Genomic DNA, 14,455 nt, shown 5'->3' on the forward strand with positions numbered 1-14,455 from the left:
TTTGCATACAGTATTTCTCAACTACATTCCCTTAGTTCCTTCACTCAACTACAAAATCCCTTCTCTTAGGTCTCTCTCCTTCCCCATCCCTCCCTCTCTTCTCTCTTTCCCTTTGCAACCAACTCTTTCCCTCCCCTTTCTTTCTCTTTCTCTCTAGCCTGTGTACTCATTCTCTCCCCTCTGCTTTTCCTATCTTCCTCCCTCATCTCTCTTCCTTTTTCCCTCTCTCTGCCCCCCTGCCACACTCCACTCCCCTCCCCACTCCTTTGCTCTTGATTATGCCGAGCCTGAGAGGGGGAAAGAGTCACTATGGAAACAGGGGATGAGGCAGTGTGTGAGAGCTCTCTTTCGTAGTGAAGGGAAGAGCACAAAACAGAGGGGGGTGGAAGGTGGAACACCGACTGCAGTCAGAGTCCAGGGATGATCTCACCCGCTCTCCCTCTGGCACTGATAATGGCAGGGAGAGCACTTCACCTTTTCTGCCATCATCAGCTCAATCCTCTGAGTGTGTTTCTGTGTATGTGAAGAGACCACTCCACTACTCTACCATTCAACTGCTACAGTGGCCATAAGCTTACCTGTGTGTGTAATGTTTGTATTCCTCTTCCACAGTATATTCGGAGCATTGGCAAAAAAATGCATGTTTTTGTCGGTGACAATCAATAGGTATTAAACAGCAGAGTTCACGGATGATGGCAAGAGCTCATCGGCATCTCTGCTATTCTGAAGGATGGGGCGATCAGCGATCACTACTGACCAGCTTCTCAGGTCCTACACACACACACACACACACACACACCACACACTCCACACTCACCCACTCACACTCACACTCACACACACGGCACACCTCAACCTGTTTCTAGACTTAATTCATTGTTCCTAAACCACACACACTCAGGCTTGACAAAGGGGTTCCATCCTACGTACGCAGATTGACAGGGGTGATACTTAGTCAACTCCCTCCATTCAGGACATCTAAATAATCCTCAAATATTCATTGAACATCAGAATTTCATTGGGATAAAGCGATTCTAAAGAATTGAGAGGAGTAGTGTTGTGTATGGGAGGGAGAGAGAGACAAGTAAAGAAAAAGGTGGGCAGAGTAGGAGAGAGAGAAAGAGTGGGTTAGAAAAGGGGGGAATGTAGAGGGGGTAGAATGAGGGGAGGAGAGAACGAGGGAGTAGGGGAAGGGAGGGAGCGAGCCGAGACGTAAGGCAGAGAGAGTGGGGGAGCGAGTCAGAGAGAGGGAGGGAAGAGAGGAAACAGTTCCTCTCCCGTTAAAGGATGTCAAGTCTTCAGCTGAGAGCCGTTGAGGAGCACTGATCCATCCATCCTTCCTGCTCGTCCAGATGAATCTCACCACTGCGACTCCACAGCCTCGGCACAGACTTGTAGGTATGTACCCCTCTGCTCTACTCTCTCCGTTCTGCTCTCTACGCTCTACTCTCTCCTCTCTACTCTCTCCTCTCTACTCTCTCCGCTCTACTCTCTCCGCTCTACTCTCTCCGCTCTACTCTCTCCTCTCTACTCTCTCCGCTCTACTCTCTCCGCTCTACTCTCTCCTCTCTACTCTCTCCTCTCTACTCTCTCCGCTCTACTCTCTCCGCTCTACTCTCTCCGCTCTACTCTCTCCTCTTTACTCTCTCTGCTCTATTGTCTCCGCTCTACTCTCTCTGCTCTACTCTCTCTGCAGTGCTCCCACTGTGTCCCTCAGCTGTCCTGACTGCCTACACTTAGCTCAGATCAGACTGGCTCTTGTGTGCTTAGCTCTATAGCAAGGGAGTGACAAACTCTACAGAGTACTAAGCAGGCTAGTCAATGGCAGGTTGGAGGAATGTGTGTGTGTGTGTGCACACGTGTGTGTGTGTGTGTGTGTGTGTGTGTGTGTGTGTGTGTGTGTGTGTGTGTGTGTGTGTGTTTGTGCAAGTGTGTCATAAAGGAAAGTTTGCCAGGTGCGCTTTTTTAGGAGACAATTTGAGTCGGCTAATAAAAGAGAGCAGATTGTCTGTACTTTCTGCATTACCTCAACAACAAAGGAAACAGGTTTTACAGGTGGTTTACAGGAGGTTTACAGTAGGTTTTGTTGGTGTCTGCATCATTTTCAGCTATTGTGTTGGGTTGCGTTCAAGAGAGACATGGTAAGTTCGAACATTACGTCAGCGGTGTCTCTGCATCTCTAAGCCAAGAGAGAACTGATTTGACTTCTAACTGATATGCTTGCTGGTTTATAACCTGTGTGATTGTGGATATATTTTGTGTYCATTTTAATATGAACAGGATGAATGCTGCTATATATAATACTAAACATATATTACTAAATAGTCCACGTGGTTGTTTCCTTTGTGGTCTTAGGTCAAATATATTGATAGATTTCATATAAAGTTGGTCGAGCAGTGACAAAAACATTTGTAAAAAAAATATTAACCAATGTGCATATTTGCGGAGTGAGGCTATTCACATAGCTAGCTCATTGACATTAACCGTCCTCCTGCGGCCAGGTTGCTATCCTTCCATGTTGTTCTACCTAAGTGTGGATGAATTTACGTACATGTATGCTCTATTCATCAGCTCTATTCTCTATTTGTATTCATCAGCTCCAGCTATATGTCCAAGAAAATCCTTGTGGCGGTTTCCAAATGGACAGTGATTGTACTTTGTGAAAAAAATATAATAATTGTCATAGCATTTTGTTCATGTTGTGGCAATATTGCAGTAGTTCAAGTTCCTATATCACAGTGAGAAATATGAAATGCAACTCTTATTTTAATATAGTCGTGATACCTTTCTATCAGTCGTTATGGAAACTGTTCTACAAGCGGTCAAATAATTTGCCAACACAATCCCACAGCCATCATAGGGCACAGTGTAATTCAGTGGGTGGACAAAACATCAAATCTCATAGTTTCCCTTTGAAATTCAACGTATTATGGATGAAAGTCTATTTTGTAAGCATTAATTCTGCGTGGGTACATGGGTTAATTCCGTGTGGTTACAGAGTTACAACAGAAACAACTCTAAGGTTAATAGTTTAGGCATTACTTCTGAGTGGTTAAGGTTAGGGCTATGGTTTGGAGCAGGAATAAAACAAAATAATAAATAACAATGCCCTGTTTCCATCAACTATCATCAAGTATTCTCACGGCCTGCTAGAGCATTGTGAACTGACGCAGTGGTCGAAGCAGCGCGCTCCGGCTCTGAACATGGTGAGTTTGTGTCCATTGCTGGGCGAGCGCAGAAGAAGGCAGATATCCACGCTTTCAGGACCTTTTCACATCCAAGTCTATTTCTAGTGATCAGGCTGGGACAAAAGCACCTCATTAGTCTTGTGAAGGTCATGTAAACACTGAGGAATATGTTGAATATAGCTGTACGGAAAGGAATCAATACACATATTTGAAGTTCAGAAGAGAGACAAGAGCACTGAAGATGCCAGTGCCTTGGGAGAGTATTATATATAGTGCTATAAAGGCCTTATCACATGAGTTACTGTATGAACATAATGAGAAACTAATTCTAAATCTAATTCTTTAAGAGGTATGCTTAAACAGTGGAATGTTGAATATGCATATATAGGATTTTGTGTCATTTTGTATCAGGCTCACACGTGGCTTATGTTTGTCTGAGTGTTTGTAACGAGTTTGTATTTAGGTGTGTGTTTGTAGTGTGTGTGTATTTAGGTGTGTGTTTGTAGTGTGTGTGTAGATGTGTGTGTGTGTATTTAGGTGTGTGTTTGCTCAATCTGTCACATCTGTTTCACTGCCTGTCTCTCGTAATGTGATCATGGGTAACTGTGGGTCCCTTGAGAAAGGTTTTCCTCGCTCTCTGTAGACAGCTCTCTTCATTAGCGCCATTAGGAAGTGGCTAACATTATTCTGAAGATTGGCTGTATCGATCTCCAACCTCTCCCTCTGTGAGCAATGGACGATGCAGCTGCTGATCTGAAAGCAGCTTTTCAGTAATTCTCGATTTAACATCTTAACAAACCAAGTGTCATATATTGTATTAATGAGTTAAGATGCTTTTAACACACTGATCANGTGTAGATGTGTGTGTGTATTTAGGTGTGTGTTTGCTCAATCTGTTACGTCTGTTTCACTGCCCGTCTCTCGTAATGTGATCATGTGTAACTGTGGGTCCCTTGAGAAAGGTTTTCCTCGCTCTCTGTAGACAGCTCTCTTCATTAGCGCCAGTAGGAAGTGGCTAACGTTATTCTGAAGATTGGCTGTATCGATCTCCAACCTCTCCCTCTGGGAGCAATGGACGATGCAGCTGCTGATCTGAAAGCAGCTTTTCAGTAATTCTCGATTTAACATCTTAACAAACCAAGTGTCATATATTGTATTAATGAGTTAAGATGCTTTTAACACACTGATCAATTGGTAAGTTTAAAGAGTAGGACTGGGGTAGGGAGAGATTATCCTAGACATGTATTTACGCATAACTTCCACCTGGGGTATATTCCTCAGAGCTGATCCTAGGTCTGTACTTAGGGCTAACTTCCAGCTGGGGTGTATTTCTCAGAGCTGACTCTTTCTTATCTCCTGTCGTTCTCCGGGGGATCATCCCTGGAGGGTTTCCCATGATTCACTGTAGCATCTCTAGAAAAACGATCGTTCCTAGCAGGCTGTATTATAGACCGAAAAAAAAGTGTGTGGTCAACACAGTATTCACATTTTTTGTAAACCTTGTATACTACTGTAGCCCCGCCTTCCCCCGCCTTGCCCTGCCCTGCCCTTATTTGTCCAACTCATGAGATCATCAGATTTACTCATACTACTTGGAACACAGGCCTGCACACCCAGTAGCTCTTCAGGACTTGTCATATGGAGAAACTCACCACATCGTAGAACCCATCTGGGTTATGCATGACAGCCATTTTGTGCCAGAACTCTCACCACATATCCACTGTCACAGTGAAGTGGTTATGCTAATTTGACACTGGAGACCAGGCTACATGGCCACGATGGAGTGAGGGGCCAGGTTTGGAATTTAACCAGGAAACGGATTAACAACGCTCTTGCGATAAGAGCGTTGTTAAGAACTTGCACTTGTCTTGTTTTCCATGAGCATTTCCAGTCGTAGATAAAATACATGTAATACTACCAGCATGGTTACCATAGCACTGTTGCAATGCCCTCTTTTTGAATAGGTCAAATGTGTTTTACAGCTCTCTGCTTTGCTTCTGAGTGAATGGGACTGTGCAGTCAATATTACATGGGTGACCACAATTTGGTGAGCACTCCCTGTGAAAGATATGTTTTGACATACAAAGCACACTCAAGGTGCTATCAGAAACAATGAAAGAGCCATTTTGCATCGAGACCCATGATTTGTCCTTGAATTTCTCTTGAGAATGTAAGACATTTATCTAACTTCACATACAAGGCTGAAAATGGTGCATCGTATTACTTTAGCGAGCCAGGCCCAGGGGAAATAATTAGCTTATTCAATTTGACGAACTAACTAGACTTACTGAGGTTATTTGGTCACTGGAATAGGGTGTTCTCATAGGGTGTTCTCACAGGGTGTTCTCATAGGGTGTTCTCATTGGGTGTTCTACATAGGAGTTCTCACAGGGTGTTCTCACAGGGTGTTCTCATAGGATGTTCTCATAGGATGTTCTCAATAGGGTGTTTTCTCTAGGATGTTCTCATAGGGTGTTCTCATAGGATGCTCTCATAGGGTGTTCTCATAGGGTGTTCTCATAAGGTGTTCTCATATGGGTGTTCTCATAGGGTGTTTTCATAGGGTGTTTTCATAGGGTGTTCTCATAGGGTGTTCTCATAGGGTGTTCTCATAGGATGCTCTCATAGGGTGTTTTCATAGGGTGTTCTCATAGGGTGTTCTCATAGGGTATTCTCAACTAAAACCTTGATTTGTTTCTAGGCTTGTCAAATTAGATTGACCTCTTATTTCTGTTCAGTCTTTGTGAAGCAATTCCAACCAACACCACAACCAATGGTTACAACAATGTGAAATATGTACATAGTCCATAACAATAATTTGCCAATGTGTATGTTATGAGGTATGACACGAGATATAAAGAGAGCATGAGAATGTACTGAGTATAAAATAAAATGGAGTCATGCAGAGGCTACAGTTAATGAGGTTTACAGGTTTATAAATGTCTGATAGTGGGTTATATTGATTACACCCCTTGGCCTGGATAATGTCATTCTAATGCACTGTAATAACTGATTGTATTGATATTACTAATTAGCCTGATTTCCAGATTGTATTTGACAATAAACCTTAATTTAATAGGATTATAATAGATGTATTATTTCAATCTTCATGTTTTTTTGTAGATGTTGTCATCATAGTTTGGGTTGGTTAGAATTACAAATGAAGTCAGAGACCTATTTCAATTCTAGGTTGAAATTTCTGCAAAATTGACTGCAATAGAGAGCAATAGTAATGGCGTCTTTTTGTAGGCACTAACTCTAACTGTAGGCATGACTTGTTGGTCAAAGCCTATGGGGAAATGAATGGAGTTTTTCTAGGGCTTTTGGATGAACACTGAAAATAAGGTCTGTGGTTAACACAGGCTTAAGAGATCTTATACGTTTTTGTTCRATGAGATAATCTTCATCAGCTAAAGTCACAGATTTTTTTTGCATTTTTGTAATAAAAAAAAGCACATAAAGGCTTCATAATTCATAAAGTTCATGTTAACTGACTGATATTATCTCATAGAACAAAACGTAGAAGATCTCCTAAGCCTGTGTTTACCACAGACCTTATTTTTGATGTTTATCACAAAACCTTATTCTTTACTCATTCATTTCCCCCATAGGATTGGCTGAACGAACCTGAGGTGACTTATTTCTGTTTTTTAGCACTACAAGTCGGCGCTCTATTGAGAGTTAAAATAACCAATCACTGCAAATAAAAATGTACATTTACTCTTTCAAACCAATTAATGTTCAAATAAGCCAACTTCTTCCCATTTTTATTTCATTTAATTGCTAGATATTACGAAGTTGAAAGGGCATAAAGAAGTAAGTGAAATATAATATAATATATATAGATGTGGATCTGAATAATATCACTGATATTAACTAAACCGAAATTATTTACGAGCAACTAGTTTTCCTGCTTTTTCTTTACTGTGTTTAAATACAGCAATGACCCCGCGCAACTACGGTAATTCGTTACCGTAAAGACTTGTTGATTAGTTCTTTGTGCCAATATGATGTAAGAGTAAATTAACAAGGCACTTGTCACAGCTGTACTGTTTCTATTACTATGTTTGGCATAGTGGGGTGTCTACATAGAGGTTGTTCACTTGTGTTTGATGTTTCATCACAGACTCAATCTACTTCATGCGTAGCTGTGCATGCCCGCGGGTGAGAATGAACGTATGTGTTCGTATGTGTTTCGTATGTGTTTTGTATGTGTTTTATATGTGTGTGGGGGTGCTGCAGAGAGAGAGAGTGTTTGGAGATCAATGTGAGCAGCTGTTCTCTCCTCACTTCAAACACCGCCTGTGTTGTTGGTGCGGCTGGGCTTCCGACAGCCTTCGCAGMGGGATCAAAGGGTAACGAGACAGGCAGCGCACACACGCCCGACAGCCCCATGAATATTGATACGGCTCGGGAGAGAGATGGAGGCAGAGCGTCTTCAATCGCTCATCAACCTCCACCGATGAACAGGAGAGGGGGGTCGTGGATAGGTGGGTAGGGGGTGGCGGTGGGGGCTGAGGTATGGGACAACATCTACGAATAGCTCCATTTGGCCGACAGACTGACACACTTGGGCAGTCGAGTTAATCGAGGTGAGGGATATATTAATTTCTCCTTCCTGTTTACACTTTAAAATGGAGTCTTCTTATCTGCCCTATGTGACGTCCATGCTAACACAGAAAATGACAGTTTGATTACCCAGACTCCTCCAGGGTAGGTACTTTAACCTGAGCTATGTTGCATATTAGCCTTGTTAAATGGCAGACAGACAGACAGACAGACAGACACTGGAGGGTGGACAAGCGTGGAGGCGGGAAGACTGGTGTGAGCATCAGGCTAAGCCCCACTGGAGGCAGGTCGTTTGTGGGGGCGGCTGTAGTGGATGGGGGTGCCTCAATCTTGGTACTCTGGTCGTAAATTAAGCTGCCTCTCAGGGGCTGTTATCGTCAGTCTCAGGCCCCAGGATGGCTTGTTCTGTGGACTGCGACCACGGGGCGAGGCGAGGCGGATGCGGCGGTTGTCACAGTGGTTATCGATCGTGTGGGATGAGTGTTGCCATGGGATTCCTGTCCTGGCTCAGTCACTGACATATCTCCTGTCTAGAGACTAGTCGACACAGTCTAACGAATGCAAAGACACGAATGCATTACAGACACGGGTCCGAGTGCTCACTCAGTTTAATTACGACATCAATCAAACATCAACCAAACACTCTTTTGACTTGCATCTTAATTAACTGAACTTAACTTGATAGCCCAAGTTGCCCCCCCCCCAAAAAAATCTGAAGAATTGTCAGTTACGTTAGACCACCAGGATCTGGAATATTTTGTAGTTATTTGCGAGTCGAGGAGTTGAGGCTCATTGGAGGAAACCTCCCAGATGGTCGAGGTGACTTGGATTGCCTACGTTGGTGTCAAGTGAAACATCAACCCGATCAAGCGGATATGAACTCCAACAAAGTCCCCCTCTTCAACAGCCATTTAACCCYTCATCCTGTTAGGCATCATCAGAACCTCCTCGTTCTTTGTTCTCCAGCAGACAAGTTCAGGAGCATCACCTCATGTTGGGTATCTCTGACTGACAGAATAGTTTCTGAAACTCTACCTTTACCGCTGACAAGAGCTTTGCCACTCGGGGAGGCAGACCCTGAGAGCYTTAGAAAGCAATTTCCCTCTAATCAGGTTCACTACAAAGCCCTCACATCCAACCACCCTGGTATACCACCATTGTTGCCACTGTTCTATTCCTCTAGGCTCATATTGTTTTTTTAATGAGCGTTGCATGGTGCAGACTGTCGATTGAAGTTATCAGAGATTTTTTTTCTCCCATTGCCTTTATGTTCACAGTTCTTTGAAGATGGGGATTAATGCCGGCGATTGACTTCATATAAAAACCGTGTTTCGCCGGATAGCGAGACCCCAGCAAGTCTTATCAAAATGACACACTGTTGAAGTCAATCGCTACAGTGATTCACTTCATAGCTGAAGATATTCCTGTTGTTGTTCGTCTCTGGGCTGTGGTGTTGACAGAGCARCACCTGACACTCTTGGAAACAAAAGTGCTATCTAGAACCTAAAATAGTTATTCAGGTGTCCCTATAGGAGAACCCTTTAAATAACCTTTTTTGGTTCTAGACAGAACCTTTTTGGTTCCGGGACAGGTATAACCCTTTTGGGTTCCATGTAGAATCCTTTCCAAAGAGGGTTCTACATGGAACCCAAAAGGGTTCTCCTATGGGGACAGCCAAAGAACCCTTTAGGAACCCTTTTTTCTAAGAGTACCACTGAGCCAGTGTCAAGTTGGTTTTAGGTTTGATGTTGAAGACCTCTATTGGTCATGTCATAAAAAAATTAGAAAGTGAAGAGAGAGAGCGTGAAGTTAAGCCTTCATTAATGTATTCTTTATGATTGTCCTTCAGGTGGAGGAGACGAGGAGCTGCTCTGTGTCATGAAGACGAAGGTGAAAGTGTTCTCCTGCCCCAGGCTGAGTGGAGTGCACTGCATACAAAGGTGTGCCATTCTCCCTCCTGTCAAATTCCCTAATCTCGTTGATGACTAGCTTCAGCCAGGATCGTCGYGTGTCATTGTGATGACTCCAGCCGATGTGTTACACAGCTACTACTGTTGGGCCTTTAACACTCCATTAAGGTGTGTGACTGACATGTTCCCAATGGGATTATAAAGCAGGGTTATCTGTGATCACCTGTTGGCCTGGGTTAGAGTGCATTACTGGGATGCCTCCTTTCCGTGGGTGTGATGTCACCACTTGTTCCATGCTGTATTGTTTTGCGCTTCCTTCCCCCCTGTTGCTCACTGGCCAGACTGCACTGCTAGTGTAAAATGTCACCCGTAGTGTGTTACTGAGACGGCCGTTGGCTGAGTCACACTGTGATATTTACCAAACCATTGCAGCAGTAGACATCACAAGACAGTGCTCTGATTCCCTGGCAGACGGATGGAAGACCTTCACTTAGTGCTCCCTCTACTCATCTGCATGGGTTTCAGACCTCTCTCTCGCTCTCTCTCTCGCCTTCAGRAGTGCCAGTTGCTCTCTACGATCGACAGGCTCGCCGCCCCATTCTCGGTTTGTTTCGCAAATGTTAATTAAACCCTCTAATTAGCTTTCCTCGCTAAAAGGTTGAATTAAATCAGACCCAGAATGGCAAATGATTCCTGGCATTAGCATAATTGTGTTTTTGAAGTGTAAAGATCCAGGCATTAGGATGCCGGCAGCAGGCGTTGTGCAGTGATTTGTTGTGTTTGTGCTGAGGCCCCAGGGGATTGTGGGATGGCTAAGTGACATGGAAACGGTGCACTCTGACCCTGCAGGGGTCTTTAACGAGACCTGTTCCAAGACCTGTGTGTGTTTGTGTGTGTGCGCGCTCAACAGTAGGTGACTAAAGCCCCAAGAACATATACCGCACTGCAGGTTTACAAAAAATGTTGTGAAGGTGTATTGTTAGGACAGGTGTTGTTTTGCCTCAATATCCAATGACATTGTTGGTATGCTGTCTGAATGCAGTCAACACCCCTGATATAGCATAAACATTCTAAGTGAACTTGCAGTGCGGTTTGCATCCACCTGGTAATTGATTGTCGTGTGCCTGAAAGAGGACGTGAAGTAGCAAGAAGCCAACAGCGGGGAGAAAAATAGAGAGATTGGTTTGTGAATAACGATTGGTGTGTGAGTGTGTGTTTCACAGGAGGTTGACTTAATTGGGAAGGATGGGCTTGTCGTAATGGCTGGAGCGGAAGTGGTGGAATGGTATCAAATACATTAAACACATTGGTTCCAAGTGTTTGATGCCATTCCATTCACTCCATTCCAGGCATTATTATGAGCCATCCTCCATTCAGCAGCCTCCTGTGGTGTGTGGTGTGTGTGTGTGTGTGTGTGTGTGTGCATGTGTGTAAGAAACACAAGACTGGCTTCTCTGCTCTTTTTGGAATCCTGACATTCATTTGGTCAGTGTTCCCCACTGTTAGATTGATGGCAGGAGTGCTCTAACAACAGAGAAACCAAGGGCAACGCCACAGAGCTGCAACTCCACTCTGAGAAAAGCAAACAGCACAGGACAGAGACTGAGAAAAGGTCAGAGAGGTCCAATAAAGACGACAGATGGAGAAAGTCAGCTGAGACGATAGAGAAGATTGGAGTGCGAAGACAACAAATGAATCAAAGAACTAAACGAGCTGAAATGCAACAGGAAAAGGAACACGTTCATGTCCAAATCCATTCGCACCACTGACATTATAAGCATCGTAACAGCTGATCTGTATGACAACAAGACTCCTCTAACACATGAACCCCCACACACATAATATACGGTGTCTTCAGAGGGTATTCAACGCCGTGACTTTTTCCAAATTTTGTTGTGGTGAGAGACTATAAAAAAAGGTTTTCAGTACTTCAGTGGAACGTAAAGGAAATCACACTGCAAACTATCACTCTCATGCACTTAAGGAGATCACGAATATCATGGACACATTGGAACTAATGGTTATATTGTATGGAGGTTAAACGACCCTGACCTAGTCAGATATACAGTACTTTCAGAAAGTATTCACACCCCTTCACTTTTTCCACATTTTGTTGTGTTACAGCCTGAATTTAAATTGAGATGTTTCATCACTGGTCTACACGCAATACCTTGTCATTTCAAAGTGTAATTATGTTTTTCAAAATGTTTACAAATTCGTAAAAAATTCAAAGCTGAAGTGTCTTCAGTCAATAAGTATTAAACCCCTTTGTTATGTAAGCCTAAATAAGTTCAGGAGTAACAATTTGCTTAACTAGTCACATACTAAGTTGCATGGACTCATTCTGTGTGCAATAATAGTGTTTAACATGATTTTTTAATGACTACCTCATCTCTGTACCCCACACATACAATTATCTGTAAGTTCCCTCATTCGAGCAGTGAATTTCAAAAACAGAAATGCTCGAAAAACAGAAAATTCAACCACAAAGACCAGGGAGCTTTTCCAACGCCTCGCAAAGAAGGGCACCTATTGGTAGATGGCAACAACAACAAAAAGCAGACATTGAATATCCTTTTAAGCGTGGTGAAGTTATTAATTAGACTTTGGATGGTGTATCAATACACCCAGTCACTACAAAGATACAGGTGTCCTTCCTAATTCCAGAGAGGAAGGAAACCCCTCAGGGATTTCACCATGAGGCCAATGGTGACTTTAAAATAGTAACAATGGCTGTGAAAGTTGAAAACTGAGGATGGATCAACAACATTCTAGTTACTACACAATACTAACCTAATTGACAGACTGAAAAGAAGGAAGCATGTACAGAATAAAACATATTCCAAAACATGCATCATGTTTGCAATAAGGCACTAAAGTAAAACTGCAAAAAAAATATCAAAAAAAGAACTTTCTGTCCTGAATACAAAGTGTTAGGTTTGGGGGTAAATCCAACACAACACATCACTGAGTACCACTCATCATATTTTCAAGCATGGTGGTGGCTGCATCATGTTATGGGTATGCTTGTCATCGGCAAGGACTAGGACGTGTTTTTATGATAAAAATAAATGGAATAGAGCTAAATTCTAGAGGAAAACCTGGTTCAGTCTGCTTTTCACCAGACAGGACAATAACCTAAAACAAAAGGGCAAATATACACTGGTTGCTTACCAAGATGACATTGAATGTTGCTGAGTGGCCTAGTTACAGTTTTGACTTAAATTGGTATGAAAATCTATGGCAAGACTTGAAAATGGCTGTCTAGCAATGATCAACAACCAGCTTGACAGAGCTTGAAGAATTTTTAAAAGAATAATGTGCAAATATTGCACTATCCAGGTGTGCAAAGCCCTTAGACTTAGAGACTTACTCAGAAAGACTCACAGCTGTAATCGCTGCCAAAGGCGATTCTTACATGTACAGTATTGACTCAGGGGGTTGAATACTCATCTAATCAAGATACAGTATATTAGTGTTTTATTTTTCATTCCACTTTGACATTAGTGACAAAAAATGGACAACTAAATCCATTATAATCCCACATTGTAACACAACAAAATGTGGAAAAAGTAAAGAGGTTTCTGACATTTTCTCACTACACACACACACACAACACACGCACAACGCACACAAGCATACATCTCCCCGAGGCCTGATTGAGTGTGAGTGTCTGCGCTGCTGGTCAAGGTCAGCTGATAATGGGAGTGATTGAGAACGGGGAGCAACAGTCTCAGGTAATGAGATTTACGACCCTGAGCCCCCCTCCACCTCCCCATGTCCACCCTCCACCTCCCCCTGTCCACCCTCCTCTCCCACTAACATGATTTATGGCTCTAATAGAAGTCTACGCTCCCCAGATGGAGGCTTCACTGCACACATTACCACTGAGGGAAACTCATCCTTCCACAATGTGTGGGGGACCAGAGAAACAACTCTACCAGAGGCAGAACTAGGTTAGAGCTGGCGAGGTGCTATAGCCAAAACCACACTGCGTAGCCTCTCTACCCTATGTTAACTACCAGTATAGCACACAGGAAGAGCTTGCCACCAGGATACTACACAAGTAGAACACCGACGTTGATATTTGCAATATCCCAAGTGTTTGGTGACCACATAATGTCAGCACATCTCGAGTTTGCTTTTATAGTGTATACTGTAGCATACATAGTCATAACTTACCAACGGCATACTGCTGTTACTGCCAGGCTATACCAGATTGCATCAGACATCAAAAGGACGTGTCCAGATTTATCTAAACATTGACGCACATTCTAGGCTGTTACTTTAAAAAATATATATCATACACATAAAATAGTACATTCTTTGTCTATTCTGCTTTTGTTAAGAGAGGCTTCTGGAAACCAAACGACAGCGAAACAGTCAGATAGCATCCCACTAGTTGTGATGCTAATATTTGCTGTGGCTCAAAACACCAACTGTACGTGTTCAAAATGAAGGTGAGTGGGATTTGGCTTCTTGTTCTGTTGTTTGCACTGAGCCGGTCTCCAGGCTCGTTGTTTTAACGTAGGAAATGAGACCCTGTTATAAGCTCCTCTAAGCCGAGGTTGGCAGTTATTGACGTGCCTTGTCCTTGGCTGGAGGTTTATTTTGTTGATTTTCCCTCTGCCAATCAGAAAAGTCGCAAGTAGCAGTCACTTTGAACAGCCTGTTAATCTATAATCTCATATCACAACACCCTGGCAGGGAGTGGGTGGAGGGGGCACTGCATCGAAAGCAAACAATAGCTGATGGTGTAGCGTAGCCTATGACTGTTGATGTTATGTG

The 14,455-nt window shown here is 43.1% G+C and overlaps 1 long non-coding RNA gene across 1 annotated transcript in view; it reads left to right on the forward strand.

Moving 5' to 3' along the window:
- The first annotated feature begins 1,216 nt into the window (after positions 1 to 1,216).
- Positions 1,217 to 14,455, forward strand: part of LOC111980928 (uncharacterized) — a 21,653-nt gene continuing 8,414 nt past the window's right edge. Inside the window, exons 1-2 of the long non-coding RNA XR_002879522.2 lie at positions 1,217 to 1,398; positions 9,607 to 9,697. This is a non-coding gene — a long non-coding RNA (uncharacterized lncRNA). The remainder of the gene's footprint in view (positions 1,399 to 9,606; positions 9,698 to 14,455) is intronic.

Source organism: Salvelinus sp. IW2-2015, linkage group LG3, assembly GCF_002910315.2.
Source record: "Salvelinus sp. IW2-2015 linkage group LG3, ASM291031v2, whole genome shotgun sequence".
NCBI classification, from domain to species: domain Eukaryota; kingdom Metazoa; phylum Chordata; class Actinopteri; order Salmoniformes; family Salmonidae; genus Salvelinus; species Salvelinus sp. IW2-2015.